Source organism: Enhydra lutris, unplaced genomic scaffold (genome assembly GCF_002288905.1).
Source record: "Enhydra lutris kenyoni isolate GAN:26980312 unplaced genomic scaffold, ASM228890v2 scaffoldscaffold7, whole genome shotgun sequence".
Classification (NCBI taxonomy): domain Eukaryota; kingdom Metazoa; phylum Chordata; class Mammalia; order Carnivora; family Mustelidae; genus Enhydra; species Enhydra lutris.
In genome coordinates this window covers 15,662,011-15,674,890 of record NW_019154091.1, presented here as the reverse complement: position 1 = coordinate 15,674,890, position 12,880 = coordinate 15,662,011, and the positions used below count along the sequence as shown (strand labels likewise).

At 34.4% G+C, this 12,880-nt stretch overlaps 1 pseudogene; it reads right to left on the bottom strand.

Moving 5' to 3' along the window:
* Positions 1-1,086: 1,086 nt before the first annotated feature.
* On the bottom strand, positions 1,087-1,948 carry LOC111142327 (annotated as a pseudogene).
* Positions 1,949-12,880: the final 10,932 nt, after the last annotated feature.

Genomic DNA, 12,880 nt, shown 5'->3' with positions numbered 1-12,880 from the left:
CAGTAGGAAAGAGTCACTGAATGATAGTCACTGTAGCACCACAAGTTAAATTTGTGCAATGTAGCTGAAATATAGGAAATGTATGATTTTGAACATTTACATTTCTCAGAAGAATCAGTAAGCTTTATAATAGCTATACCCCAAATAAAAAGCAGAATAAATCTATAGATAGAGTACTAAAAAAAAATAATAATAAAGACAGGACATATCTCAGCAACTATAAAATACAGATCCAACAGAAAACAAAAACAAAAGTTGATTATTTGAAAAACTATTAAATTTGAACAAAACTATAATAAATGTATACTAAGTCACACACATAAAAGTAAATACAAATATCCTGGGGCACCTGAGTGGCTCAGTGGGTTAAGGCCTCTGCCTTCAGCTCAGGTCATGATCCCAGGGTCCTGGGATCGAGCCCCACATCGCGCTCTCTGCTCGGCGGGGAGCCTGCTTCCCTTCCTCTCTCTCTCTGCCTGCCTCTCTGCCTACTTGTGATCTCTGAGTGTCAAATGAATAGACAAAATCTTTGAAAAAAAAAAAAAGGTAAATACAAATATCCTCATCAAAATACTAGAGTATACTCAGGAGTGATTGAGGGAGATAACTCCTTATTGGACTTTATTTCAAGTATACAAGGGTTAGGGATGTATACTGTTCAGAATTAGAAAATTGGGGCGCCTTGATGGCTCAGTCACTTAAGCGTCCCAGTCTTGGCTTTGACTCAGGTCGTGATCTCAGAGTCATGAGATCAAGCACTGGATTGGGCTCTGTGCTGAGTGTGGAGCCTGCTTAAGATTCTCTCTCTCCCTTTCATCTGCCCCAACCCCGCTGCTCCTGCACAAGTCTCTCTCTCTCTCAAAAAAAGAGAAGAAGTTAATGTTATTCGGCTAATTACCATATTAAAAGAGAAAATATTAATTGCCAAAAAACCGTTTTGATCAAATTTAAGAGTCATTTTAAATAACTTTTAGCAAACCATAATAAAATGGTACACCTTAACTTCATAAAGGGCATCTACCATAAATCTCCAGCAAACATCATCCATTTTCTTTCTTTCTTTTTTTTTTTTTTTTGATGGATCAGTTATTTAATTAGGTTCTTTGTAAAACATTTAGAACACCAGTTTCTGAGAGAAAACACAGAATGCAGATAGCCCTGAAGCTGACGAATAGCTCTGTCGGCCGAATTTGCCAATTCACAGCTTTCTGATCAACCTTGCACTGCTCTGTAATCTTGTATTTCTCTTTCTCTGAGTCACAGATCCCGCCTTTCTGGTGTCCAGGTTTATGCAGCTGCTGCTTCTTGAAGCGAGCATCAGTGAGATGTTTTGGGATTTTCACACTGCTGCTATCAATTTTGGTGGAGGTGGCAATGACGAATTTCTGGTGTGTTCTACACAGAGGACCTTAATTGGGGGCCAGAGGTCCAGTCAAAAGTAACAAACCACTTCCCAGTTGCTTCAGGGAAACCCCTTCTTGCCTCTGTGGTGCCCAGTGAGGGTGATCAAAATGATCCTAGGAGTGACACTTGCTCACAGTTTTCTCTCATGCTGCTTGAAAGGTTTTTTACTGTGGCTCAGCAGCTTTCAAGGCGCATCTTCAGTCAGGTAATACCTAGGCATTTTGCGAGGTTTAACCATTTGGGTACCACCATTCTTGTCACCACCAACTGGTTTTGTGACAGTAGCAAGAACCTTATCCTTTTCTTCTCAAAGCTGGATTTAGCTATACTCCCTCTTGTATGTAGCCTTTCTGGAATACAGAGCCTCCCAAGAACAGCTGCCCATTTCTCTACCTAGGACAGGGTTTCAACTATAGTGGGGCTTCCTCTTCTTTCGCATTCTAGCCTTGATGTTACCCTTCTTAACTTTGGCACCAGGATCAGCCTTCTTGGTTTCAGGTTTCTTTTCCTTAGCATCCAGCTTCTCAGCCTTTTCACCTGCCATCTTGCCAGACGGTAAAGAGCAAACATCATCCATTTCTAACATTAAACATCTTCCTTTAGGATGAGGAATGTGACAAGGACACCCCAAATCATTGAAGTAAAAGATGAAGCCAACCCAAGAAGTAAGAAATATAAATAAACTACTTTAAGAATTAAAAACTGGATATCTGCTTCAAGCCATGTTGTAGTAACAGGAAGAAATTTGCCCATCCACCCTAGAAGCTAGAAGACAAACAAAATATCTGAAACAATAGTTTTGAAGCGTTAAACAAGAGAGTGCAAGATAGTGGTCCTTGAGAAAAGGAAAACAAATAAACGGAGCTCTACGGTTGTTCAGGATCTCTGTCTGAAAAGAATTTCTAATGCATGGCACAGAGCTAAAGAACCTAAAAAAGTTAAAAATTGATATTTGCTTTTCATAATTATGAACAGGAAAATGTCATTCACCACAGCTGCTATTCTATATTGAATTGTAGACTATAGTGGGTAGTATTTTGTAGAATATATAAGATTTGGAAAAGAAACAAAATGCAAAAACAAAACAAAAATAGAAAAATATAAAATGGAACAGAATAAGAGAAAAATATAGCAAAACAATATTATTCATTAAAACCAGCCATGACTTAATAGAAATAACTAAAAAAACAAACTTGTCTCATTAATCAGATGTACCTAAGAATAACTGTAACAATATATATGCAAGCCTTCTGAATAAAAATCAGTTACACTTTATTGAAGGATATAGAAGAAAAAATGCAATATTAATGGATTTGAAGACCCAGTATTGTGAAGAGTCAATTGTTTTTAATCCATTCTTAACAAGTCAATGCCAATAAAAACCTCAAGATGATGCTCAGATTTATAAGGAAAATTCATAACAAGGAAAAGATCTTAGGAGAATCAAAATATCTTTTCATGAAAAAGGAGGAAAGGAAAATCAATATTTAATTACCAAAATAATTAAAATGGTGTGGTGTTTTCTGTGGAATAGAAAAAGAAATGTAGATAGAAAGAATAGTATTAGAGTTTCCCAAATCAGACCCATGCACATATGGAAACTGACATGTAATAAAAATGAGCACTTCAAAACAGTAGGGGAGTGTAAGAATTATTTTTCAAACTATTCTTGGACAACTGGTCATCCAGTTGGAAGAAAAAAAAAGAAAAAACACAAAAATGATCACTGCATCTTGCTATTCACACACACACACACACACACACACACTCATTTACATACATAGTTATATAAATGTATATATTCAGGAGAGATTAAAGATTAAAGGTAAAAAAATGCAAATTTAGAAGAAAATATTTTTATGCTAGTGGGATAAGAAAAATCAAAATCATGGAAATTCAGAAAACTTAGAAAAAAGGACACATTTGATAGCAATTAAAAATATATAAGCTTAAATATATACATATGTACATATATATATACTTTAATATGTCTAAGAAAACCATAATCAAAGTTTAAAAATAAAGATATGTATGTATGATCATGTATATGTATATATGTTATAGTAAATTAGCATTTCAATTGTAGACAGAAATACATAACAGAAAAAATAAATAATTGAAAACATATGAACAGATCATTTACAGAGAAGGAAACCTGTCTGGCAATCAACAGAAGAACATTTGCTCAGTCACATTACTATTGAGGAAATGCAAGTTAAAACAGTGCCATTTCATTCCAAATCTACCAGATTGCCAGTAATCAAAAGTTTCATGAATATCAAGTGTGTAGCCAATGCTGAGTGGGATATGAAATTGGAAAGCAACTTGGCAATATCTGGAATAGCTGATGATGCCCATGTCACATGATCCAGCCATGCCACTTCTAAATATATGTTTTAGTAAAAAGCTTGAATATGCATCTAATGAGACATGCAAAGGAATGTTCACTGAACCACTTTTTACAGTGGTGTGGTTTTTTGAATGTTGTCACTAGGCAAGTAGATAAAGAAAATACAGTATATAGCATATTTCAATTCAGCAATTAAGATGAATGAATATAGTCTGCATGTATTAATGTGAATTTATATAAAAATGTTGAATAAAAAGCATATTACAGAAGGAGATATGCAATATGAGAGGATTGATGAATATTTCAAAGTACATTATTTGTACATATGTATATGTACATAGCATATGTACATAGCTAAAATATTAAAGCCTGTGTGGAAATGTCACACATAACTTTGGCAAAGTAACTATCTCTGGGGAGGAAAAGAGGGGAAGGCAATCAAGTAAAGATGCCAAGGGGGCTTCAAGCTCTATTGTTAAATTCTATTTCTTTGAAGCAAAAGATCTGAGGTAATCCTGGCAAGTCTATCAAGATTAAATGCATTTTTGGTACATTTAAAATATGCCATTTATATTTTATATTAAAATATAAAAATATTTTAATAAAATTTTTTAAATGAGTTTGATAAATATCAATGAAGCTTTCCCTCAAAACACTCAGTTAATGCTTTAGCCTCTGCAAAACCATTACAGTGTAATGTCCCCATTTACTATTATAAACAAGAAGATAAGGGAAGACCCAGCTTGTCTGTCGTTCATCTTCGTATTGAGTCTAACTTAATTCTGGCATTTAATTTGGCTGATCAGATGATTAAATAAAGAACGTGTGTACTTTAATACAGTAGTGATAAAGCATTTTAACATTTGAGTTAGAACTGTAATAATTTATTAATAACTTATTGTCTTCCACAAACACACATACACATACAAGCAACAAATACACACAAAATCTGTATGTGGTTTTATGTACATATGATACATATGTGATATATCCACTTATTACATACACACACAAAATATTTATGGTTAAATGTCTAAATAATCCAAAGAAGAAAGAAAAATAAATAAATAAATAAACCAAAGAGAGTAGAGAATCCTCATTTCTGTTCTAGAAAAACATATTGAAAAAGTAAGTACACCATCAATTAAAATATTTCCCTAATTCCATTTGTTTTGTAAGCTGGGAAAAAATTGTTATATATATAACTTTTCCCAGTCTCATGAATTTAAAGGAACCTAGAACACATTTTGACTGTATCATGTGACATATACTTTAGCCATTCAATAGAGCTCAAGATTGTTTTGGCCAAGGATATTTCAAATAGTTTGTTTTTATAGAAATCTATCTTCCCAGAAATAAAAATATTTTGGAAAAATGACTAATTAGTAAGAAACTCAGCAACATTTATTTTGTATTTTTTAAGTGGGTTGAGACCATTCAGTAATAGTCCCTTAGCTTCTCCTAAGGTAAATACTTCAAATCTTATGGAAAAAAATCAAATCAAATAAAGAAGTTTAATGTCAATAAAAACATGCCGAGGATATATGCCACAGATAGAAACACTCATCATTTCCACAGTAAAGTCATAAGTATTCCTGCCAACAACTCTTAAGTAAAAATTATTTTTGTATTTGATATATATACACAAATGTATATACTGATGGATCCCAATACTGTTTAAATAATGAAACAGTAGATTGTTTCTACCACAGATGATTAATTTCCCTGCTTATATACCTCAAAATTCCAATGCACAATTTTGTATATTTCATGCTACTTTATTAAACTAATCATCCCTCAACTACTTTGAAAAGTTCCTTGAGAGCAGTATCTTATCTTTGAGTATGCTCAGCACAGCGCCTTGTACATAATAGATGTTTAATAAAGAGTTGTTACATGAGTGTGCCATTGCACAATGGATCAAGTAGGTACCAGCGCAGTTCAGCACAATCCCCACAAAATAATTCATAAAACTTTATAAAATTTTCGTTCTCAGATGATTTGGCTTTGTATTTGGTAAAGGAAAAATAATATTGTGATAGTACCCCAAAGTAAGCCTTTAGAATTAGTATCTAATTTAAATTGTAAATAATGAATTGAGAAAAATTGTAATAGATTACACAAAATGAAAGAAAATGTCTTAATTTAATTTTACTGATAATGTTTCTTTTATATTTTCTAATATTAAAAAACAGTATTTTTGCTTTAGGTATATATTCACATATGTGCAAATGTTTGAAAGCACATTTAAACTCAACCCTTATGTTACTATATCAATGCCTGTAGCACAGGACACAACAAATAGTAAACATGGATCATTTGTTGACTAAGTGGTTAAAAATCATTAAATTCATTAGTTAATGGGAAATCTCTAACCCTAGGGTATCTGTCTCCTTAAATAAAACTACCTGGATAAGTTATTTATTCTCCCATTTACACAGTAACTCTCAATTTAGGTATTGTATTATTGGTTCAGTTTGGAAAATTATTTTTAAGCTATTTAATTTGCACTGCTGAGTCTCATTTCCATGAGGTGAACATCATTATATAATCATTATTTACTCCATTGATTCTTGTAGGCTTATTTTACTATGTTCACTCTTAAATTGATTGATTCTTGTATATTTCTCTGTTGTAGAGTCCAATGAATTAGGAGTCTGAGTTATTTCCACATAATATCGTTATCAGTTCCCAAATGCAATCAATTTAAAAGATTATTAAATTGCCTGTGGAATATTACATTTTAAGCTTTATAATACACTAGAAAATATTTGGAATCTTTATCTATATATACCACTACTTTTTTGAAGGAAAGGAACATGTTTCTGCAAATATCACCACCCTAACCAACTTCATTTCGAAAAATTTTGGTGGTTTTAGGGACACTTTCTCAAAGAAAACTTGGAGTTTAATTGAGAACTTGTGATAATAAAGGGCATTTTACGTTTTTCAACATAATCTTATTTAATACTCAAAATAACCTGTGGAGATAGATGAGTAGGAGATTCTGCAAGCACAGAAAGAAAAGGGGAATGCTTTGAAGGGCTCTTCCTGAGGCTTCTACAGAAGTTGGAGCTAACTTTAAGTAAGTGCATTGGCAGGTTCCCTGCCTTCCAAATGGCCTTCTAGAAACCATGAAGGATTTGTAATGGACATGGCTGAAGTGTTGCTATTACTCTCCAGGATTCCACTCCTTACTGTGATGATTGCTGAATAATTTTTGCTCCTCAGTGGGTCCACAGTAGTATGTGTTGGTCCATATCCAAATCCTAAGCCTTAGGATACTAGAGAGAGATGTGAATTTATTTATACTTGGCATTTCACCATCTGCTCTCACGCTTCTTGGCTTGGTCTGTCCATAATGACAAACTTTTCAGTAAGAAATTGCAGGGTTTGCCAATGATTCCCTTGATCTGTTTCTTAGCCTCACAATAATTTCTAGGGACAAGATCCTGAACATGGTCTATGCTATTTATAGTGCCAAAGAACAGTACTGTGTTCATTTCCCATCCATCACCTATTTCTTAAATGAATATTTTGCTTAATGGTTGTAATAAATAGCACCAATATCATGGTAATCATTCTGACGTTTTCATGCTGGAAAAGATCCAGATGAAACCTGAATATCAATCTATCCCCCAAATGATTTCAAAATTGTCTAGCCCTATCTCCAGAATACATGACTGAATCAAAATTTTAATCATTTATTGTCTACCTTTTCCAATATATTTATTCATTTATTCCACAAACATATACTGAGTGTCTCTATATACCAGGCATTATACTAGGACTGAAAAAGAATTACTCTACATCAACATATTGAATACAATTTACTAATTATACTATAAATATAGTAATATCCAGATAGTTCATAGTAGCTATCAAAGAATACAGGGCTTGTCAGTATCTTGAACTATTTTTACACCTCTAAAATTCCTTTACTTCCTTTTTGAAATAACATAAAAAAATAAACAGCCCTTGATGGAATTTTTTTAAATTTTCCCATTTAAATGGAACAGCAGCTTGCATCTTGGACTCAGAAATCATTCATTCTTTGCTCAAGTATCAGATGCAAAAGCAAAATCTCACCTTTAATTAAAGTTGCATTGCTGTCACTTTGTTCTGTATAAATTTAATCTTAAGGTTTCATGTGATAAACAAGAATGGATTTGGAATATATCAGGCAAAAGTTGGAAAGGTGGCATAGAAAAGATTATACTTTAGAAGTGGAATTTACCTTTTATAGCATTTAATGCAACCTCTACATCCTCTTTTTTTCACAGATGAGAAAATCTAGGTTCAGAAAGGTGAAGCAGTTTACCAAAGCTGAATGTGGTCTGTAACTCAAGTCTCCTAAAACTAAATTCACTGTTTGATTAGACTGAGTTTCCTTCTGTGGCATTTATCTATCATATTCTTGGCTAGCCTAAACCCATCCCCTCACCCCACTCTCAACTTCCTCTCAATTTCCACATCCTCATTTGGAGGTGATTCCTTATTGTGTGATCTTCTCAGTAGAGTGATTCTGGACACCCTTTCTGCCTTCCATTAGGAAAGCTCAGGGCGTCTTATCTTATCACTAATTATCCATGGATACATTCAGAGTACTGGAATATGATAATCAAAATTTTATAAATCAACATACACTACTACAATGTAGCTTAAGTTAATAATATAAAAATAGAAGCAACTTTTGGTCATCAGATTTAATGCAACACAATCTATTGCCTCAGGTTCTTCACAGCACAGCCAGCCAGCACTGGGCCAGATGTTTCCTTTGAAAGAACCCATACATGGGAAAGACCATAATACGTACTGCTGAAGGCCCAAACCCTTCTTGGTTCCTACTCATATTCCAAGTATGGACAAACCTCCTGTACAAACTCTATACCCTTTTCCATAATTTCTACCTCTCTCTCTCTCTTTTTAACTGATAATGCCTGAGTAATATGTTTTAAAATCTCTCTTTTTGTGTTAAAGATTTATTTATTTATTTCAGAGAGAGAGAGAGAGCACATGAGCACATGCAGGAGCAGGGAAGGGGCAGAGAGAGGGAGACAAGCAGACTCCCTGCTGAGAAAAGAGTCTGAGTTGGGCTTGATCCCAGAACCCTGAGATCATGATCCCAGCCAAAACCAAGAGTCAGACGTTTAACTGACTGTGCCACCCAGGTACCATAAAGTATCTCTTTTCTAATGGTAGAATAAACACAAACAAACAAACAAAAGAGAGAGTGCCCTCAGCAGGAAGTCTCAAAACATTAGAAAAACAGAAGTCCTAAAATTCCAGATAGTTAACTACTTCCTTGCATTGAAAGCATCTATTTTTTTTTTATTTTAAATAAAACACTGTTGTAAAAAAATTAAGAATTTCTACAGGTTATAGTAAATAATCAAACAGCATAAACACTATATTACAATAAAGATAAAAATAGTTCATTATTTATATTTAATTGTTTTCTTTTAATTTACTCACAATTCCATGTATGAACCTTTGTTAACTTTCCAGTGCATGTAGCCATTGCCCTAGGCATGCAGAGGTGAATAAGGTCAGAAGTTCCTAATAAAATTCCAAGTTTTCTTTCTGCCAGTAATAAGAGCAATGATAAGACAAATGAAATCAATGCCCAACAAAGATTTATAGTAAGATTCAATGTGATCCTTCTCAAGAATCAGGATTCTTTAGAATACCTATGACCATGTTGATATGGAAATGTTGGGGTTCAGAGTCAAGAAAGAATTATTGAGATGTCTTTGGTGCAAACAGGGTGATTTTATTAAAGCATGGTGACAGGACCCATGGGTAGAAAGAACTACACTGGAGTTGTGACCGGTGACTGATTTGATACTGTCAAGTTGGGACGGGGTTGGGGACAGCACAAGCCTCCAAATTTTTTTGGAAACAAAGTTTCTAGGACCCTGAGGGGTCTAGCTATTGTTAGGAAAAGGTTATTACTGTGTAGTAAAACCTCAGGCAGGAGACTCTTCAGATACGAAACGGTGGTCCACATGCTTGGAGGATGATTGCTAACCTGCATCTTAGGATGTAGAGATAGAGGAAGTTTCCAAAGGAATTTCTATATGTTTAAAGTAGACTCACAGGATCCTGAGGGATCAGGATAATGTTAAGCTAAGATTGCCTTTTGCTCTGAGCAAAGTGTCAACATTGAGGCAGCTGAGCTCCCAGAGGAAGGTCACTCTGCCTGTTCCAAGGACTTGTCAGTGGGCTGTAAGTAGTAAGGAAATTTAATTTTTAATTCTAATTTTTTCAAGGTCTTGTCAATGGGCTATAGGTAGTAAAGAAATTTTTTTTTCTTTTGCTTTTGTTTCCCACATTAATCAATGTCAAACGTAATTAGATGTCTAGCACTACAGACTACCATCAAAAAAAAAAAAAAAAAGAAAAAAGAAAAAAGAAAAAAAAAGCATGGGTAAAGATATATCTATTGTATGATATCAATAGTAGATAAAACTTTAGCCTATGCCTCACTTTGGGAGGTCCCTATTGATATATGCAACTTGATTTTAAAATATAAGTTTTATGGGTCCCTATATAGTATGGTACTATATCAATGAGGATTTAGAATAATTGGAGAATAAAGGATAAAGGAGAGGTAATTACCTATTTTCTTTTTTATCTAAGCAGCACACCTGGAGAGTTTTCATACTGTCTAGGCACCATCTCTTCATATTAAGATCCACAAACAACTATCTCTTTACCTTTTTGTTAATAAATGTTCATTTCTGGCTAAGTTCATATATCTGCTCTGAGAAAAAGGTAATGATTCTCTTATTATGATATGACTCTTTGGAACCAATTTGTATTATAACAATATAGATCTCCATGCCTCAGAGGTTCCCATATGTTCTGTGCTAGATACATAATTTCTTATTACTACTTCATCTATTGTGCTGCCAGAAATAATGGATTCCAATGACTCTCAAAAAGAATAATTGTATTCCATTGATGGCAATGACAAATACAAGTCTTACACAGATTATGCAGGAAAATGTGAATGATTATTCTTTTTCTTATTTTGTTAAATTTGTCATTTGGGAATTTTGTAGTGTAAACATTGAGCAATGCATATTCTGATCACCTTCTTCTCTTGAACATTTTAGGCTGTAATCACTTCATTCCTAGAATGTCATCTCCAGTGATGACTACATCTCTGCCTTCTCCACAACACCATCAGCAGAGAGCTGGCAAAGGGCTAACGGATGGAAAGGCTGTCACACTTGCTACAAGAGTGTCTGACATGCTTAAGACCTGTGTAGTAGAGCATGATATTACCACAGAGCAACATAGACAATCTGTGGGGAAAGTCCATTGACATTGTGAAGTGAATGTCTCAGAAGCCACAGGCAGACACACAGACACACAGGAAGACTGCCTGACATAGGGCGTGGAACTTGTAGAGGAGTTGGGGAGACAAACCTTGGTGCCAGTGGCTGACACACAGGGTAAAGGATTTCTCTCATCACCCCCATTGCCCTGGAATGTTATAGATTTGAGGAACATTTCAGTCAAACCATTGACAGGTGGAAGTCCAAGTGTTTTTGGTTATTGGTAGTGAAACATGGATAATTAGACCCCTGACCTCCCCTGAGTCCAGTGAGAATGAGAGATACTAAATCAAGTCATCAGCATTCTGGAAATGAAAAATAAATAAATAAATAAAATGCTCCAGTCAGCAGGAAAAAAATCCTCATCAAGCTTGCTCTTGGAACCAGGGGTCACCCGCAAAGCCTATGACATGCTATAGACACTAGACCTGGAACTTTTCTGCATTATCAGGTCAACAAAAGGAGTTCGTGGGGTGGTCAAGAGAGGGCAGTTGTAGAACAGCAGAGTGCCCTAATGAGGAGAAATGGGCACAGGTTTACCCACGTCCCAATCTGCTTTGAAAATACGCCAACCAGATGGCATGGCTGACCAAAAGATTCACAGACACTGGGTAAAAACTTAGATAAATTTGAGGTAGGCATTTATATCAACCAGAATCCACTACTGACCAGGTCTGGACATGGGTACTTTGGGCACAGTTTTCTAATGGAATTAAGGGTGTGATAATCCAAACAGAAAATTTATAAGGAGATACCCTAAATGAGTGGGTAGGGGCAGGGGCACAAACTTGCTTGGCATAAGGTATTGTTCTGTGGAATATATTAGATACCTACTTTGGTATTTCAGAATACATATTTATACATTTAGTTTCCTCCCTTCCTTCTCTCCTTCCTTCCTTCGCTCTGTCTTTCCTTCTCACTTTTTATTTCTGTCTGGATGTGATATAACAATAAACTAATCTAACTCCCATTGATATATAGATAAGGAGAATGAACGATGATGTTACCAAAATGAAACTTTATGCAAATGGTAGATGTAGCAGTCCTGAGAAAATAGAAGCTGTAGAAAAAGTCAAATTCAGTCTACAACTCCAAACTGGGCGGGCAAATAAAATGACCGACAGGCACCGACCCAGGCATGGTAGAAGGAGATAGATGTTACTTTCTACCTGAACTAGGTAATTGGCTTTGGAAGGATACAACAAAATGAAATATTTCCTAGAGCTTTAATGCAAAATATTTCACAGATAATAGCACACTTTATTTAAAATTATCACAAAAGTAAAAACCATGAACTGACAATCCAACAGGGAGTAAGTAAAGAATAACACAATAAGGCTGCCAGTCAGAAATCAAAGTTGAACTGAATCTTCAAGCATTAAAATGCATTATAGATTTCAGGTTGTTTCAAGGATTAAGTGTATTTTCCTTTTTCAGAGAAATATATGAAGATATGAAGATGATTAGATGACAGTCTGTGACAGACTGTGACAATAAATAAGGAAGTGTTTCTCATAGTCTAATTTCCAGGAAGAATGAATTTAAGATTTTATATATATATATATATATATATATATATATATATATACACACATATATATATATTTATATATTTAAGATTTAAGATTTACATTTAAGATTACATATATAAATAATATTTATAGCCTTAAAAAACATGTGAAATGATCCTTTTACCAAAAGGCCTCAACTCTCTTTTATAAAAGAAAAAGAAAACAAAATTTTATCAATATTTTTGGCATCTACTTACATGCTGGAAATC